Below are 18,202 nucleotides of genomic sequence, written 5' to 3' on the forward strand. Positions count from 1 at the left end.
TCACTCTGATGCTTTTAAATTATACATCGTGGACCTACACTTTAGGTCCATTCACAGTGTCACAGGTCCCAGAGCCCAGGGCGCCGGGGGACACAGCCCAGGATCGGGTGCTCCCCCAGGTCAGGCAGAGGCCGGGAGGACACAGGACAGCCAGGTGGCTCCTGCCCCCGGGCGGCCCGAGCTGTACAGATCGGCGGGCCCGCCCCTGGAGCATCCAGGCCCCTGCACACTGGGAGCTGCAGTAGTCACTGCGGGAGCTGACTCCAGAGCTGCACAGCTGGCCGCCCCCACTGTTGTTGTCCCTCCTGGTGTCACCCTGTACCTGGGACTGAGCAGGGGCCTCACAGATAAACAACTCCCACTGAGCCATACACCTGGCAGGGGCCTGGGCAGCTCCCCAGGTGCACACACCCGAGAATCAGCACAGCAGGCCCCTCCCTCAGAAGACCAGCTAGAAGGTCAGGGGAAAAGCAAGGTATTGACCAAGCAGCACTGGAAAGTTCCAGGGGAAGCCGAGGGATTTACAGTATATAGAATCAGAGGATACTCCCCCTTGTTTTTTTCTTTTCTGTTTGTTTCTGTTGTTTCCCCACCCCCCCCCTTTTTAATTCTTTTTTATTTCTTCTTTTCTTTTTTTCTCTCTCTCTCTCTTTCTCGTTATTCCAGTACAACTTGTTTTTGGCCACTCCACACTGAGTAAAATGGCTAGAAGGAAAAACTCACCTCCAAAGAAAGAAATCAGAAACAGTCCTCTCTCCCACAGAGTTACAACATTTGGATTACAATTCAATGTCAGAAAGCCAATTCAGAAGCACAGTTATAAAGCTACTGGTGGCTCTAGAAAAAAGCATAAAGGACTCAAGAGACTTCATGACTGTAGGATTTAGATCTAATCAGGCCGAAATTAAAAATCAGTTAAATGAGATGCAATCCAAACTGGAGGTCCTAACGACCAGGGTTAACGAGGGAGAAGAACGAGTGAGTGACACAGAAGACAAGTTGATGGCAAGGGCGGAAACTGAGGGAAGAAAAGAAAGACAATTAAGAGACCATGAGGATAGGTTAAGGGAAATAAATGACAGCCTCAGAAGGAAAAATCTACATTTAATTGGGGTTCCCGAGGGCGCCAAAAGGGACAGAGGTCCAGATTATGTATTTGAACAAATCATAGCTGAAAACTTTCCTAACTTGGGAAGGGAAACAGGCATTTAGATCCAGGAGCTAGAGAGATCACCCCCACCCCCCTTAAATCCATAAAAACCGCTCAACATTTAACATTTAATACTGGAACTTGCAAATTCCAAAGATAAAGAGAAGATCCTTAATGCAGCAAGAGACAAGAAATCACTAACTTTTATGGGGAGAAGCTTTAGGACAACAGCAGACCTCTCCACAGAGACCTGGGAGGTGAGAAAGGGCCGGCAGGATACAGTCAGGGTCCTAAATGAGAGGAACCTGCAGCCAAGAATACTTTATCCAGCAAGGCTCTCATTCAGAATAGAAGGAGAGATAAAGAGCTTCCAAGAGAGGCAGAAACTGACAGGATATGTGACCACCAAGCCGGCTCTGCCAGAAATATTAAGGGGGGACCCTGTAAAAGAAAGGGGAAGTCCAAGGAAACAATCCACAAAAACAGGGACTGAATAGGTATCATGATGACACTAAATCCATATCTGTCAATAGTAACTCTGAACGTGAATGGGCTTAATGACCCCATCAAAAGGACGCAGGGTTCAGACTGGATAAAAAAGGCAAGACCCATCCATTTGCTGTCTCCAAGAGACTCATTTTAGACATCAGGACACCTACAGCCTGAAAATAAAAGGTTGGAGAACTGTGTACCATTCAAATAGTCCTCAATAAATGCAGGGGTAGCCATCCTTATATCAGATAAATTAAAGTTTGTCCCAAAGACTGTAGTGAGAGGTGAAGAGGGGACACTATATCATACTTAAAGGATCTATCCAACAAGAGGACCTAACAATCACGAATATTTATGGCCCGGATGCGTGAGCCGCCAAGTATATCAATCGATTAATAACCAAGTTAAGACATACTTAGATAATAATACACTTATACTTGGTGACTTCAATGGAGCGCTTTCTGCAATCCACAGGTCTTTTAAGCACAACATCTCCAAAGAAACAGGAGCTTTAAATGATACACTGGACCAGATGGATTTCACAGATATTTATAGAACTTTACATGCAAACGCAACTGAATACACATTCTTCTCAAGTGCACGTGGGGCTTTCTCCAGAAGAGACCACAAACTGGGTCACACATCAGGTCTTAATTGATACCAAAAGATTGGGATCGACCCTGTGTATTTTCAGACCATAATGCTTTGAAACTAGAACTAAATCACAAGAAGAAGTTTGGAAGGATTTCAAATACGTGGAGGTTAAGGACCATCCTGCTACAAGGTGAAAGGGTCAACCACGAAATTAGAGAAGAATTAAAAAGATTCATGGAAACTAATGAGAATGAAGACACCACCATTCAAAATCTTTGGGATACAGCAAAAGCAGTCCTGAGGGGGAAATACATCGCAATACAAGCATCCATCCAAAAACTGGAAAAAACTCAATAGAAAAGCTAACCTTCCACCTAAGGGAGCTGGTGAAAGACAGCAAATAGATCCAACACCCAGCAGAAGAAGAGGGTTAAAAAAGACTCGAGCAGAACTCAATGAAATAGAGACCAGAAGAACTGTGGAAAAGATCAACAAAACCAGGAGTTGGTTCTTTGAAACAATTAAGAAGGTAGATAAACCATTAGCCAGCCTTATTTAAAAGAAGACAGAAAACACTCAAACTAATAAAATCATGATGAGAAAGGAGAGATCACTACTAACACCAAAGAAAGGACCTAGAGTGTATTCTATATGTTAAGCAAAGTCAGTCATTCAGAGAAAATACCAGATGATTTCACTCATACGTGGAATTAAAACAACAACAAGAAAACAACAACAACAACAACAACAACAAACGAATATGGGGAAGGAAGGAAAAGAGTGGGAGGTATACTATAAGAGATTCTTTAGTACAGAGAACAACAGGCTTGCTGGAGGGAAGGAGGGCATGGGATTGGCGTGGTGATTGGCAGTGAGGAGGGCACTTGTGATGAGCACTGGGTGTTATAGGTAAGTGATGAATCACTAAACACTAGTCTTGAACCAATATTACAGTATATGTTAACTAACTAGAATTTAAGTAAAAACTTGAAAAAAATAAGGAAAGAAGACTCATGGAATGGTAAAGCTTGCAGGGACCATGGTAGTCCAGTAGCAAGCACCTTGTGCATTAAAAGATGAGGAGGGGGCGCCTGGATGGCACAGTCAGTTATGTGACCAACTGTTGGTTTCAGCTTGGATCCTGATCTCGGGGTCATGAGGTCGAGTCCCACATCGGGCTCCGTGCTCAATCTGGAGCGTTGTTCTCCCTCTCTCTCTAACTCCCACTTGTGCTCTCTCTCCCTCTCTCTGATTTATATATAATATAAATCTTAAAAAAAAAATAAGATGAGAGAAATAAATCACATTTTCAGACACAGTGCAGACCCTGGAGCTACAAAGCCTCACCTATACCACATGCACTACCCTGCTTGCCTCATCTTTCCTCAGTCTCCCTTTTGTGCTCTCTCTTCCTCCTTTTTCTTTCCTAGACACCATATGCTTAGTGAGGCCAGCAGGACCAAGAGCTAAAAATGTCCTGGGTGTGGCCCTTCATAAAGGCTTTCATCAAAGGCACTTACCTTGAAGTGGAAGCCATGATGAGCCAGAAGAACAGAGATTTGTCTATATGTGCAGAGTCAAAGAACCTGTAAGACAGCAAAAGTCGATTTTTTTAAAATTGTATGCTGGGCCGCCCGGGTGGCTCAGTGGTTTGGTGACTGCCTTCGGCCCAGGGTGTGATCCTGGAGACCCAGGATCGAGTCCCACGTCAGGCTTCTGCGTGGAGCCTGCTTCTCCCTCTGCCTGTGTCTGTGCCTCTCTCTCCCTCTGTGTCTTTCTCATGAATAAATAAAGAAAATCTTTAAAAAATAAAAAAATAAATTAAATATGTATTCTTTCATTGTAAAGGACCTTAACTATCAATTTCACTTTAAAAAAATTGCATGCTAATTAGCAAGGAATAGGACCTTCTCCACCATTTAAGTGAAAAAAAAAAAAAAAAAAAAAACCAAGAATACCAAAACACATTTTTAGCCTAAAGTTCACTAGCAGTAAGCAGAGGATGGATTGAATACACACAGCAGAGGGGGTCTAGTCAACTGGCCAATCAGAGGGAAAAAACAACGAGCCCTCCACGTCCTGCTGAAACATATTATAGGTCAAAGGTTTTCACCGTCAAAACTACTGGCATGTGGGCCGGATGAGCCTTTGTTGGGGGGCTGTCCTGTGAATTACGGGATTTTAACAGCTTTCTGGAACTCCACCCACTAGGTGCCAGTAAAACACGGATCCCCTACCTGTGAAATCAAACATGTTTCCAGATATTGCCATACGTCCCATGGCGGACAAAATTGCACCTGGTTGACAACTATTATTCTATCTATATCAAGACTCCAATAGATCGTACCGTAAAAAGGAAATACTGTCTACTAGTGCTGCCCAATATGGTATGTGGTTATTACATATCTGATATATATGGCGAGTGTGATTGAGAAGTGAATTTTCTCAATTATATAAAATTTTATATAATTTTAATTAATTTTAATGTAAATTGTCACATGTGCTGGCCAGTGACCACCACATTAGTGAAGTCTCAGATGTATAAAGAGCCAATTATGAAACAACGTTCTCTTAACAACCAACAGGTCAAAGAAGAAAAACTTTTTCCTAGGTTAACTTAAGGGGGAAATTAAAAAGCATCTTGAGGCCATCTGGGTGGCTCAGTTGGTTAAGCCTTCGACTCCTGATTTGGCTCAGATCATGATCTCAGTATCTTGAGATCGAGCCCTGTGCTGGGTTCTGCAGTGAGTGTGGCGCCTGCTTAAGATTCTCCCTCTCCTTTCCCCCTGCCCCCACCCACTCCTGGGTTCTCTTTCTTACATAAATACATAGTATCTTGAAACAAATGAAACAAGGAAACCCAATATACCAAAACATTTAGGCTGCAGCAAAAGATTTCTAGGAGAGCTTAATGCTATAAACACATACAGAAAAAAAAAAAAAAAAATATATATATAAATCTCTCAAGGAACTCTAGAAAGAATAGATGAATGGATAAAGAAGACGTGGTACATATGCGATGGAGTATTATTCAGTTATACAAAAGAATGAAATCTCGTCATTTGGAATGACGTACATGGAGCTAAAGAGTAATGCTAAGTGAAATAAGGGAGTCAGAGAAACACAAATACCATATGATTTCATTCCTAAGTGTAATTTAAGAAACAAAAAAAGAATGTGCAAAGGGGGGCACCTAGGTGGTTCAGATGGTAAAAGCATCTGACCTTTGTATGCTGTTTATTTTTTTCACTTCACGAGACTTAATACTCTTTCATGAAAAGAACTCTTACTAAACTAGGAGTAAAAGTAAACCAATTAAACATCATAAATACCAAATATGAAAAAAAAAATCCCAACTAATGTACAAAATAGCAAAAGACTCAAACTTTTCCTCTAAAAATAGGATCAAAATAAAGTTCTTTACTCTGGCCTTTCCATCAAATATAGTACTAGAAAACTTAGCCAGAGCAATTAGGCAAGTAAAAGAAACAAAACGCATCCAAACTGGAAAGGAAGAAGAAGAATCATATTTGCATATACCATAATCTTATACGTAGAAATCGTAAGGATTAAAAAAATTAGAAGCAGTAAACAAATTCAACAAGGTTGCAGAAATGAAAACCAACACACCAAGAAGCAGTTGCATCTCTAGATGTTAACAATGAACAATTTGAAGTGGAACTCAAGAACACAACTCCATTTACCACAACACTGAAAAAGGTAAGATATTCAGGAACAAGACTAATGAAAGAAGTGAAAGAATCATACACTGAAAATGAGAAAACATATGTAAGAGTAATGTTTAAAAAAAACCCCAAAATAGATATCTATTTTATAGATAAAATGCTTGAAAGGAAACATAAGGAAAAGATTCACAATATTAGATCTGCCAATGATTTCTTTCTTTTTGTAAACAGGCTCCATACCCAGGGTGGAGCCTAATATGGGGCCTGAACTCACAACCCTGAGATCAAGACCTGAGCTGACATTGAGTCATATGCTTACTGACTGAGCCACCCAGGATCCACGGACCTGGCAGTGATTTCCTGACTACGATACCAAAGCACCAGCAAACAAGTAAACATAGACAAATGGGGTCTATAAAACTTCAAATGCACCAAAGGATACAATCTAGAGAGTGAAGAGACAACGAATAGAATGGGAAAAATATGTGCAAACCATGTATTTGACAATAAGTTAATATACAAAAAACTCCTACGAACTTCGTCACAAGGCAACAAGTAGCCCAATGGAAGAAAGGACAAAGAGCCTGTACAGACATTCCTTGAAAGAAGATGTATAAATGGCCAATGAACCTATGAAATGATGCTCCACATCACTAACCATCAAAAAAGGCAAATCACAACCACGATGAGGGTCACCTCACACCCACTAGGATGACCACTGTTAAAAAATAAAATGTTGGCAAGGATATGGAGAAATCAGGACACTTGTGCATTGCTGATAGGAATGTAGCATGGTGCAACCACTATGTAAACAGTATGAGAGTTCCTCAAAAAATTAAAACTACAACTACCATATAATCCAGCAATCCTATTTCTGGGGTACGTGTAGTCAAAAGAATTGAAAGCAGGGTCGCCAAGAGACCTCCATCCTCATAGAAGCATTCTTTATCATAGCCAAGGGCTGGGAGCAACTCAGATGTCCATCAAAGGTAAATGGATAAAGAAAATGTGGTGTATACTGATTTTTATTTATTTATGAGAGACACACGGGGGAGAGAGGCAGAGACACATGCAGGGAGCCTGAGGGGGGACTCAATCTCGGGTCCCCAGGATCAGGTGGGGGTCAGGGAGGGGGTCCCAGGAAGTGAGGTCACTCCCGTGACACAGAGCCCAACAGAACTTGGAACCCCCGTGACCAGGCAACCGCATCTAGTGCAGCCCCACCTCAGGCTCACTTGGCTGGAGACATCCGCTCCTGGAAGATGTTCTCCTGCTGCCGGCCCACCTCTGGGGGCTCTGGCTCCCAGGAACCCCAGGGGTGCCGCTTGTTCCAATGCTGTAGGCTTTGGCTCCAGCATAAAACCAACGCCTCAGGGCGTTTATCAGGAGGCGCCGTCAGGTAAGCCAGAGCAGGCCAGGCCAGGCCCCCTGTGCCAGCCATCCTGGGTGGCCCCATCCCCTCCTCTTCAGCTTCCGGGAAACAGGGATGTGTGGGCAGGTGCATCCAGGCTGGGGGACATTGCAGGGCGGCAGGTTCCCCGGTGATCCCTTCAGGGTCACCCTGAGGTCAAGGTGGGCAGGGTGCAAACAGGGCTCCTGAGGTCCTCTTACCCGCCGAGTAAGAGTCCCCCCGAGGCCCTGCAGCCGATCCCTTTGCTCTCCTTGGGGGAGGGGGGTGCCGCCTGCGCTGTGCTGTGTCTGGATGGGGGCCGCTGGGGGTGCGGCCCAGCCGAGGCGGCCCGGACCGGGCGCTGAGGCCTCCTGCCTGGCTGCCGGGCACTGTCTCCACAGAGCTCCACCCGGGACAGGGGGCGCGAGCGGGAGGAAGGGGTGCTCTGCCCCACCGCCTCGAGGAACTGGGAAGTGCCCTGCGCAGCTAACAGAGGCCAGCGCGGGCTCAAATGAGTGCAGGGGCCGGGGCACCCCCGACACCCGGGTCCCCGATGCGGCACGAAGGGCCCCGGGTCCCAGAAGCCAGCCTGCTACTCCCCTGGGCTCCCCCCTACACTCCTGCTCCCACATGAGTCTGCATTCCCCTGCTCCCCACACTTGCCCCAGGGCCCTGCCCCTGCCTGGGCCAGATGCAGAGTCCCTGTGCACAGAGGTGTAGGAATACCAGAGCAGAGCCTTCAGGGGCGGCCTGGTCGCCCAGGGGTTTTAGCGCCTGCCTTCCGCCCAGGCCCTGACCCCGCAGGCCCGGGATCGAGTCCCGCCTCGGGCTCTCTGCACCAGGGCTGCTTCTCCCTCTGTCTGTGTGTCTGTCTCTCTCGGTCTCTGTCTCTCTGTGTCTCTTGAGGTCCTTGTACTGATCCAAACTTTTTTGAACATTTATCCTCTAAGATTGTTTCTTTATCGGATAGTTTGTCTTGTTTGTGTAAGAGACAGGCAGAGAGCAGGGAGGGGAGAGGGAGACCCAGGCTCCTGAAGCAGACTGGGCCCCAAGCGCAGGGCCTGCCAGGGCGGGATCCCAGGGTGCTGAGGCCACGACCCGAGCCACAGCCCAGAGTCAGAGGCTAAGTGACTGAGCCACAGGCATCAAGGCCCGGGTTCCTGCCGTGGGCACTCCTGCCCCCCACGGCCCCCGAGAGCTCGGGCTGCGGGCTGCGCTCCCACCCCAGGCCTCCCGGCGGCTCCATGCACGTCCCCTCTGTCCCAACTCAGGGTGTGCAAGGGCCTCGGCCGGGAAGGCGCCTCCCATCTGCCCGACGAAGCCCAGCCGGACGGAGCTGCTGGAGCAGGAATTCCAACAACTGCTGCCCGCCTTGCTGCGCAGGGATGTCATCTCCGTTTTCATCTTTTTAGACAACTGTCATGGATTTGCCACCACCGACGAGGTGCTGGATCTGCGTTTACGAAGTGAGCACCTGCGCCTCCGCAGCCCAGGGGTGGGCCACCTGCTGGTGGGGAGGCTGGGAATGGTTCTGAGCTGCCCGGCCTCGGGCCGCTCCCCCGCCTGGAGCAGAGTCACCCAGGGCACAGTGGGGTCCCGGAGGGCAGCCCCGGGGCCTGGCCTGTGGCGGGTCGGCCAGAGGGGCTGTGCCTGTGCTCCGCAGCCGTCCTCCTCCCCCGTGACGGGGCTGTGCCTCCTCCCCACCGTCACCGGGGGGCTGTGTCCTGGGGCAACCACACAGGGGGACCCCGGGCGCCCAGGCCCACTCAGATATCGGCCGTGGGCCTGGCCGGAGCCTTTCATGCTCAAGCATTCAGGAGGCCACAGGCAGGTGCGGGCGCTTCTCCGGGGGCTGCCCGTGGCCCCCCGCACAGAGCTGACGGCCCCCGGGGCTCGGCCTAGTCGGGGGTCAGAGGTGACAGCCCCCACGGTGAGAGGTCGCGGGCCACAGGATGATTCGTGGGATGCCCCCCGCCCTCCCCTAGATATGGGTGCATCGCAGCTGCGTGTGGTGGCGACGACGCGGCTCCTGCAGCGCTGGAAACTGTGAGTGACTCCGGCACCTGCCCGAGGGCCTTCCATCTCCAGGAGGGCAGCGAGGGGGCTGTGGGCCGGGGGTGCTGGACCCTCACCCCACACATCTGCAATTCCCGTGACGGGGTGTAAAGGTCTAAGGGCCCTTCAGGAAAGGAGGAAAGGAGAGCCGTGAATAGGGTGTGGGCTTGGTGGGAGGAGCACTGGGACCCCTAAGGGAGACTTTCTCCATGCCCGCCCCTCCCAGCCCTCTGTCTGCCCCCACACCTGGGACCCAGAGCAGAGGGGGTGGGGAGCATCGCACTCCCCAATCTGGTGGCACCTGGACCCAGTGCACAGCAGGTTGCCACGAGGGCCATTGAGGGCTCACAGACCCCGGTGGCCCTGGCCCCGTGGGAGACGGCAGTATTAGAGTCAGTGGAAGGACACCCCCCGGGGCCCCTCATGAGGGAGGCAGCGCAGAGCCACAGGGAGGGAAAGTGGAGGTCCCGGGTGGCTCCTGGCAAGGCCTGGCAGGACACAGAGCCCGAGCCCTCCTGGCTTGGACCTTCCCAGAGCGACAGGTGTGTGCAGTGAGGGCAATGACAGGCCAGACGCCCCCCGTCCCCGGACGCCTGCCGGTGGATTCAAGGGGCAAGTGGGCAGGGAGCCAGGCTGAGGAGGGAGCCCCGCTTCCCAGCAAAGACCGTGATGGTCACACCGCTGGGCGTGGGCTCCCCCGCACAGAGGCTTCGTGCCAGCCCCTCCTCGGGGAGCAGCTGTGGCAGGCAGGACCGCCAGGTGGCAGGTGGACGAGGAGCAGGACTGCCTCTGACAGCCCCGCACGGGAGGCCGAGGCCCCCGGTCCTGCAGGGCTTCCCCGGGACACCTCGGTGTGTGAGGGAAGCCCTGTCTTCTGACCCCTGTGCCCACCTGTCCTCCCCCAGGGCCATCTGCTGCATCCTGGAGATATGGATGGACTATTATCAGGAGGACTTTTGTCGGCTCCCCCAATCTGCCTCCCTGAAGAAGATTCTGGAATTCATAAGGCAGCGCAATGCCGGCACAGACGTGGAGCTCCGTGCCCGGCGTACCTGCAACAACTCAGACGCCTCCATGCAGCGGGAGCCAGAGGCTGGGGGTGAGGAGGCCTGGGGGTGGCCGAGCTGGGGACAGGGTGGGCCCCACGGATCCAGCGTCCGTGCAGCTGGGCCGGGAGCAGGGGTTCGGCTCACACCCCATCCCCACGAGCTGCAGGCTGTGGACACCTCCAGGGCTCTTTGAGCGGTTGGAAGAGTGTCCTTGATTTGGGAGGGACGTGGAAAGTCCGTCCTGGTGGTGATACCTTGTCTTCTTGGAGCTACAGCTTCGGCCCGAGCAAAAGACCCTGAAGCACTTCCGGAGCCCGCCCCAGCCCCCAACTGTGGGCCTGCTGCCTTCGGATGGGCCTGATGAAGTGCTCGAGGCCGCCCTGGCTGCTGGGGCTGAGGGCTTGGCCCCAGCTGAGGTGCCAGCTGGGGAGGCGAAGCCCCTGCAGATAGTGGTCACTGCTCTAGATCACGGCTGCGCCCTGGACGAGCCACGTGCACCTGCGGCCACCCCGGAGGAGGAGCAGGCCCTGGCACCTGCAATCGGGGTCCCCAGAGTGCCAGAGCCGCCAATTGCCTCTGGGACAACTGGCCTTCAACCTCTGCGCAGCCCCCTGACCACCTCGGGAGCCCGCCCCCAGCTCCCACCGCAGGGCTCGTCATGCCTGCAGCCCAACGGAGAGGCTTGCCCTTCCCGTGTCATTTCACTGTTTCATATTTTGAGTTTTTCTTTAACCTGTAAAATGGCTTATGAGTTTTATTGTAATAAAGTATAAGTTAACTTCAAACAAAATTCACTCTGATGCTTTTAAATTATACATCGTGGACCTACACTTTAGGTCCATTCACAGTGTCACAGGTCCCAGAGCCCAGGGCGCCGGGGGACACAGCCCAGGATCGGGTGCTCCCCAGGTCAGGCAGAGGCCGGGAGGACACAGGACAGCCAGGTGGCTCCTGCCCCAGGGCGGCCCGAGCTGTTACAGATCGGCGGGCCCGCCCCTGGAGCATCCAGGCCCCCTGCACACTGGGAGCTGCAGTAGTCACTGCGGGAGCTGACTCCAGAGCTGCACAGCTGGCCCGCCCCCACTGTTGTTGTCCCTCCTGGTGTCACCCTGTACCTGGGACTGAGCAGGGGCCCTCACAGATAAACAACTCCCACTGAGCCATACACCTGGCAGGGGCCTGGGCAGCTCCCCAGGTGCACACACCCTACAATCAGCACAGCAGGCCCCTCCCTCAGAAGACCAGCTAGAAGGTCAGGGGAAAAGCAAGGTATTGACCAAGCAGCACTGGAAAGTTCCAGGGGAAGCCGAGGGATTTACAGTATATAGGATCAGAGGATACTCCCCCCTTGTTTTTTTCTTTTCTGTTTGTTTCTGTTGTTTCCCCACCCCCCCCTTTTAATTCTTTTTTATTTCTTCTTTCTTTTTTTCTCTCTCTCTCTCTTTCTCGTTATTCCAGTACAACTTGTTTTTGGGCCACTCCGCACTGAGTAAAATGGCTAGAAGGAAAAACTCACCTCCAAAGAAAGAAATCAGAAACAGTCCTCCTCTCCCACAGGAGTTACAACATTGGATTACAATTCAATTTCAGAAAGCCAATTCAGAAGCACAGTTATAAGCTACCTGGTGCTCTAGAAAAAAGCATAAAGGACTCAAGAGACTTCATGACTGTAGGATTAGATCTAATCAGGCCGACGAAATTAAAATTAAAATCAGTTGAATGAGATGCAATCCAACTGGAGGTCCTAACGACCGGGTTAACGAGGGAGAAGAACGAGTGAGTGAACAGAAGACAAGTGATGGCAAGGGCGGAAAACTGAGGGAAGAAAAGAAAGACAATTAAGAGACCATGAGGAAGGTTAAGGGAAATAAATGACAGCCCTCAGAAGGAAAAATCTACGTTTTTTTTTTTTTTTTTTTTTTTTTGGAAAAATCTACGTTTAATTGGGTTCCCGAGGGCGCCAAAAGGGACAGAGGCTCCAGATTATGTATTTGAACTAAATCATAGCTGCTGAAAACTTTCCTAACTTGGGACGGGAAACAGGCATTTAGATCCAGGAGCTAGAGAGATCACCCCCACCCCCCTTAAATCCATAAAAACCGCTCAACATTTAACATTTAATACTGGAACTTGCAAATTCCAAAGATAAAGAGAAGATCCTTAATGCAGCAAGAGACAAGAAATCACTAACTTTTATGGGGAGAAGCTTTAGGACAACAGCAGACCTCTCCACAGAGACCTGGGAGGTGAGAAAGGGCCGGCAGGATACAGTCAGGGTCCTAAATGAGAGGAACCTGCAGCCAAGAATACTTTATCCAGCAAGGCTCTCATTCAGAATAGAAGGAGAGATAAAGAGCTTCCAAGAGAGGCAGAAACTGACAGGATATGTGACCACCAAGCCGGCTCTGCCAGAAATATTAAGGGGGGACCCTGTAAAAGAAAGGGGAAGTCCAAGGAAACAATCCACAAAAACAGGGACTGAATAGGTATCATGATGACACTAAATCCATATCTGTCAATAGTAACTCTGAACGTGAATGGGCTTAATGACCCCATCAAAAGGACGCAGGGTTTCAGACTGGATAAAAAAAGGCAAGACCCATCCATTTGCTGTCTCCAAGAGACTCATTTTAGACATCAGGACACCTACAGCCTGAAAATAAAAGGTTGGAGAACTGTGTACCATTCAAATAGTCCTCATAAATGCAGGGGTAGCCATCCTTATATCAGATAAATTAAAGTTTGTCCCAAAGACTGTAGTGAGAGGTGAAGAGGGACACTATATCATACTTAAAGGATCTATCCAACAAGAGGACCTAACAATCACGAATATTTATGGCCCGGATGCGTGAGCCGCCAAGTATATCAATCGATTAATAACCAAAGTTAAGACATACTTAGATAATAATACACTTATACTTGGTGACTTCAATGGAGCGCTTTCTGCAATCCACAGGTCTTTTAAGCACAACATCTCCAAAGAAACAGGAGCTTTAAATGATACACTGGACCAGATGGATTTCACAGATATTTATAGAACTTTACATGCAAACGCAACTGAATACACATTCTTCTCAAGTGCACGTGGGGCTTTCTCCAGAAGAGACCACAAACTGGGTCACACATCAGGTCTTAATTGATACCAAAAGATTGGGATCGACCCTGTGTATTTTCAGACCATAATGCTTTGAAACTAGAACTAAATCACAAGAAGAAGTTTGGAAGGATTTCAAATACGTGGAGGTTAAGGACCATCCTGCTACAAGGTGAAAGGGTCAACCACGAAATTAGAGAAGAATTAAAAAGATTCATGGAAACTAATGAGAATGAAGACACCACCATTCAAAATCTTTGGGATACAGCAAAAGCAGTCCTGAGGGGGGGAAATACAGCAATACAAGCATCCATCCAAAAACTGGAAAAAACTCAAATAGAAAAGCTAACCTTCCACCTAAGGGAGCTGGTGTGAAAGACAGCAAATAGATCCAACACCCAGCAGAAGAAGAGGGTTAAAAAAGACTCGAGCAGAACTCAATGAAATAGAGACCAGAAGAACTGTGGAAAAGATCAACAAAACCAGGAGTTGGTTCTTTGAAACAATTAAGAAGGTAGATAAACCATTAGCCAGCCTTATTTAAAAGAAGACAGAAAACACTCAAACTAATAAAATCATGATGAGAAAGGAGAGATCACTACTAACACCAAAGAAAGGACCTAGAGTGTATTCTATATGTTAAGCAAAGTCAGTCATTCAGAGAAAATACCAGATGATTTCACTCATACGTGGAATTAAAACAACAACAACAAACAACAACACAACAACAAACGAATATGGGGAAGGAAGGAAAAGAGTGGGAGGTATACTATAAGAGATTCTTTAGTACAGAGAACAACAGGCTTGCTGGAGGGAAGGAGGGCATGGGATTGGCGTGGTGATTGGCAGTGAGGAGGGCACTTGTTGTGATGAGCACTGGGTGTTATAGGTAAGTGATGAATCACTAAACACTAGTCTTGAACCAATATTACAGTATATGTTAACTAACTAGAATTTAAGTAAAAACTTGAAAAAAATAAGGAAAGAAGACTCATGGAATGGTAAAGCTTGCAGGGACCATGGTAGTCCAGTAGCAAGCACCTTGTGCATTAAAAGATGAGGAGGGGGCGCCTGGATGGCACAGTCAGTTATGTGACCAACTGTTGGTTTCAGCTTGGATCCTGATCTCGGGGTCATGAGGTCGAGTCCCACATCGGGCTCCGTGCTCAATCTGGAGCGTGTTCTCCCTCTCTCTCTAACTCCCACTTGTGCTCTCTCTCCCTCTCTCTGATTTATATTATATAAATCTTAAAAAAAAAAATAAGATGAGAGAAATAAATCACATTTTCAGACACAGTGCAGACCCTGGAGCTACAAAGCCTCACCTATACCACATGCACTACCCTGCTTGCCTCATCTTTCCTCAATCTCCCTTTTGTGCTCTCTCTTCCTCCTTTTTCTTTCCTAGACACCATATGCTTAGTGAGGCCAGCAGGACCAAGAGCTAAAAATGTCCTGGGTGTGGCCCTTCATAAAGGCTTTCATCAAAGGCACTTACCTTGAAGTGGAAGCCATGATGAGCCAGAGAAACAGAGATTTGTCTATATGTGCAGAGTCAAAGAACCTGTAAGACAGCAAAAGTCGATTTTTTAAAATTGTATGCTGGGCCGCCCGGGTGGCTCAGTGGTTTGGTGACTGCCTTCGGCCCAGGGTGTGATCCTGGAGACCCAGGATCGAGTCCCACGTCAGGCTTCTGCGTGGAGCCTGCTTCTCCCTCTGCCTGTGTCTGTGCCTCTCTCTCCCTCTGTGTCTTTCTCATGAATAAATAAAGAAAATCTTTAAAAAATAAAAAAATAAAATTAAATATGTATTCTTTCATTGTAAAGGACCTTAACTATCAATTTCACTTTAAAAAAAATTGCATGCTAATTAGCAAGGAATAGGACCTTCTCCACCATTTAAGTGAAAAAAAAAAAAAAAAAAAAAAAACCAAGAATACCAAAACATTTTTAGCCTAAAGTTCACTAGCAGTAAGCAGAGGATGGATTGAATACACACAGCAGAGGGGGTCTAGTCAACTGGCCAATCAGAGGGAAAAAACAACGAGCCCTCCACGTCCTGCTGAAACATATTATAGGTCAAAGGTTTTCACCGTCAAAACTACTGGCATGTGGGCCGGATGAGCCTTTGTTGGGGGGCTGTCCTGTGAATTACGGGATTTTAACAGCTTTCCGGAACTCCACCCACTAGGTGCCAGTAAAACACGGATCCCCTACCTGTGAAATCAAACATGTTTCCAGATATTGCCATACGTCCCATGGGGGACAAAATTGCCACCTGGTTGCAAACTATTATTCTATCTATATCAAGACTCCAATAGATCGTACCGTAAAAAGGAAAATACTGTCTACTAGTGCTGCCCAATATGGTATGTGGTTATTACATATCTGATATATATGGGCGAGGTGATTGAGAAAAGTGGAATTTTCTCAATTATATAAAATTTTATATAATTTTAATTAATTTTAATGTAAATTGTCACATGTGCCTGGCCAGTGACCACCACATTAGTGAAGTCTCAGATGTATAAAGAGCCAATTATGAAACAACGTTCTCTTAACAACCAACAGGTCAAAGAAGAAAAACTTTTTCCTATAACTTAAGGGGGAAATTAAAAAGCATCTTGAGGCCATCTGGGTGGCTCAGTTGGTTAAGCCTTCGACTCCTGATTTGGCTCAGATCATGATCTCAGTATCTTGAGATCGAGCCCTGTGCTGGGTTCTGCAGTGAGTGTGGCGCCTGCTTAAGATTCTCCCTCTCCTTTCCCCCTGCCCCACCCACTCCTGGGTTCTCTTTCTTACATAAATACATAGTATCTTGAAACAAATGAAACAAGGAAAACCCAATATACCAAAACATTTAGGCTGCAGCAAAAGATTTCTAGGAGAGCTTAATGCTATAAACACATACAGAAAAAAAAAAAAAAAATATATATATATATAAATCTCTCAAGGAAACTCTAGAAAGAATAGATGAATGGATAAAGAAGACGTGGTACATATGCGATGGAGTATTATTCAGTTATACAAAAGAATGAAATCTCGTCATTTGGAATGACGTACATGGAGCTAAAGAGTAATGCTAAGTGAAATAAGGAGTCAGAGAAACACAAATACCATATGATTTCATTCCTAAGTGTAATTTAAGAAACAAAAAAGAATGTGCAAAGGGGGGCACCTAGGTGGTTCAGATGGTAAAAGCATCTGACTTTGTATGCTGTTTATTGTTTTCACTTCACGAGACTTAATACTCTTTCATGAAAAGAACTCTTACTAAACTAGGAGTAAAAGTAAACCAACTAAACATCATAAAGACCAAATATGAAAAAAAAAATCCCAACTAATGTACAAAATAGCAAAAGACTCAAACTTTTCCTCTAAAAATAGGATCAAAATAAAGTTCTTTACTCTGGCCTTTCCATCAAATATAGTACTAGAAAACTTAGCCAGAGCAATTAGGCAAGTAAAAGAAACAAAAACGCATCCAAACTGGAAAGGAAGAAGAAGAATCATATTTGCATATACCATAATCTTATACGTAGAAATCGTAAGGATTAAAAAAATTAGAAGCAGTAAACAAATTCAACAAGGTTGCAGAAATGAAAACCAACACACCAAGAAGCAGTTGCATCTCTAGATGTTAACAATGAACAATTTGAAGTGGAACTCAAGAACACAACTCCATTTACCACAACACTGAAAAAGGTAAGATATTCAGGAACAAGACTAATGAAAGAAGTGAAAGAATCATACACTGAAAATGAGAAAACATATGTAAGAGTAATGTTTAAAAAAAACCCCAAAATAGATATCTATTTTATAGATAAAATGCTTGAAAGGAAACATAAGGAAAAGATTCACAATATTAGATCTGCCAATGATTTCTTTCTTTTTGTAAACAGGCTCCATACCCAGGGTGGAGCCTAATATGGGGCCTGAACTCACAACCCTGAGATCAAGACCTGAGCTGACATTGATCATATGCTTACTGACTGAGCCACCCAGGATCCACGGACCTGGCAGTGATTTCCTGACTACGATACCAAAGCACCAGCAAACAAGTAAACATAGACAAATGGGGTCTATAAAACTTTCAAATGCACCCAAGGATACAATCTAGAGAGTGAAGAGACAACGAATAGAATGGGAAAAATATGTGCAAACCAGTATTTGACAATAAGTTAACATACAAAAAACTCCTACGAACTTCGTCCACAAGGCAACAAGTAGCCCATGGAAGAAAGGACGAAGAGCCTGTACAGACATTCCTTGAAAGAAGATGTATTAAATGGCCAATGCACCTATGAAATGATGCTCCACATCACTAACCATCAAAAAAGGGCAAATCACAACCACGATGAGGGTCACCTCACACCCCACTAGGATGACCACTGTTATAAAAAATAAAATGTTGGCAAGGATATGGAGAAATCAGGACACTTGTGCATTGCTGATAGGAATGTAGCATGGTGCAACCACTATGTAAACAGTATGAGAGTTCCGCAAAAAAAAATTAAAACTACAACTACCAGATAATCCAGCAATCCTATTCTGGCATGGTACGTGTAGTCAAAAGAATTGAAAGCAGGGTCGCCAAGAGACCCCCATCCTCATAGAAGCATTCTTATCATAGCCAAGGGCTGGGAGCAACCAGATGTCCATCAAAGGTAAATGGATAAAAGAAAATGTGGTG

The sequence above is a fragment of the Canis lupus genome, unplaced genomic scaffold (genome assembly GCF_011100685.1).
Source record: "Canis lupus familiaris isolate Mischka breed German Shepherd unplaced genomic scaffold, alternate assembly UU_Cfam_GSD_1.0 chrUn_S1650H1843, whole genome shotgun sequence".
NCBI classification, from domain to species: Eukaryota; Metazoa; Chordata; class Mammalia; order Carnivora; family Canidae; genus Canis; species Canis lupus.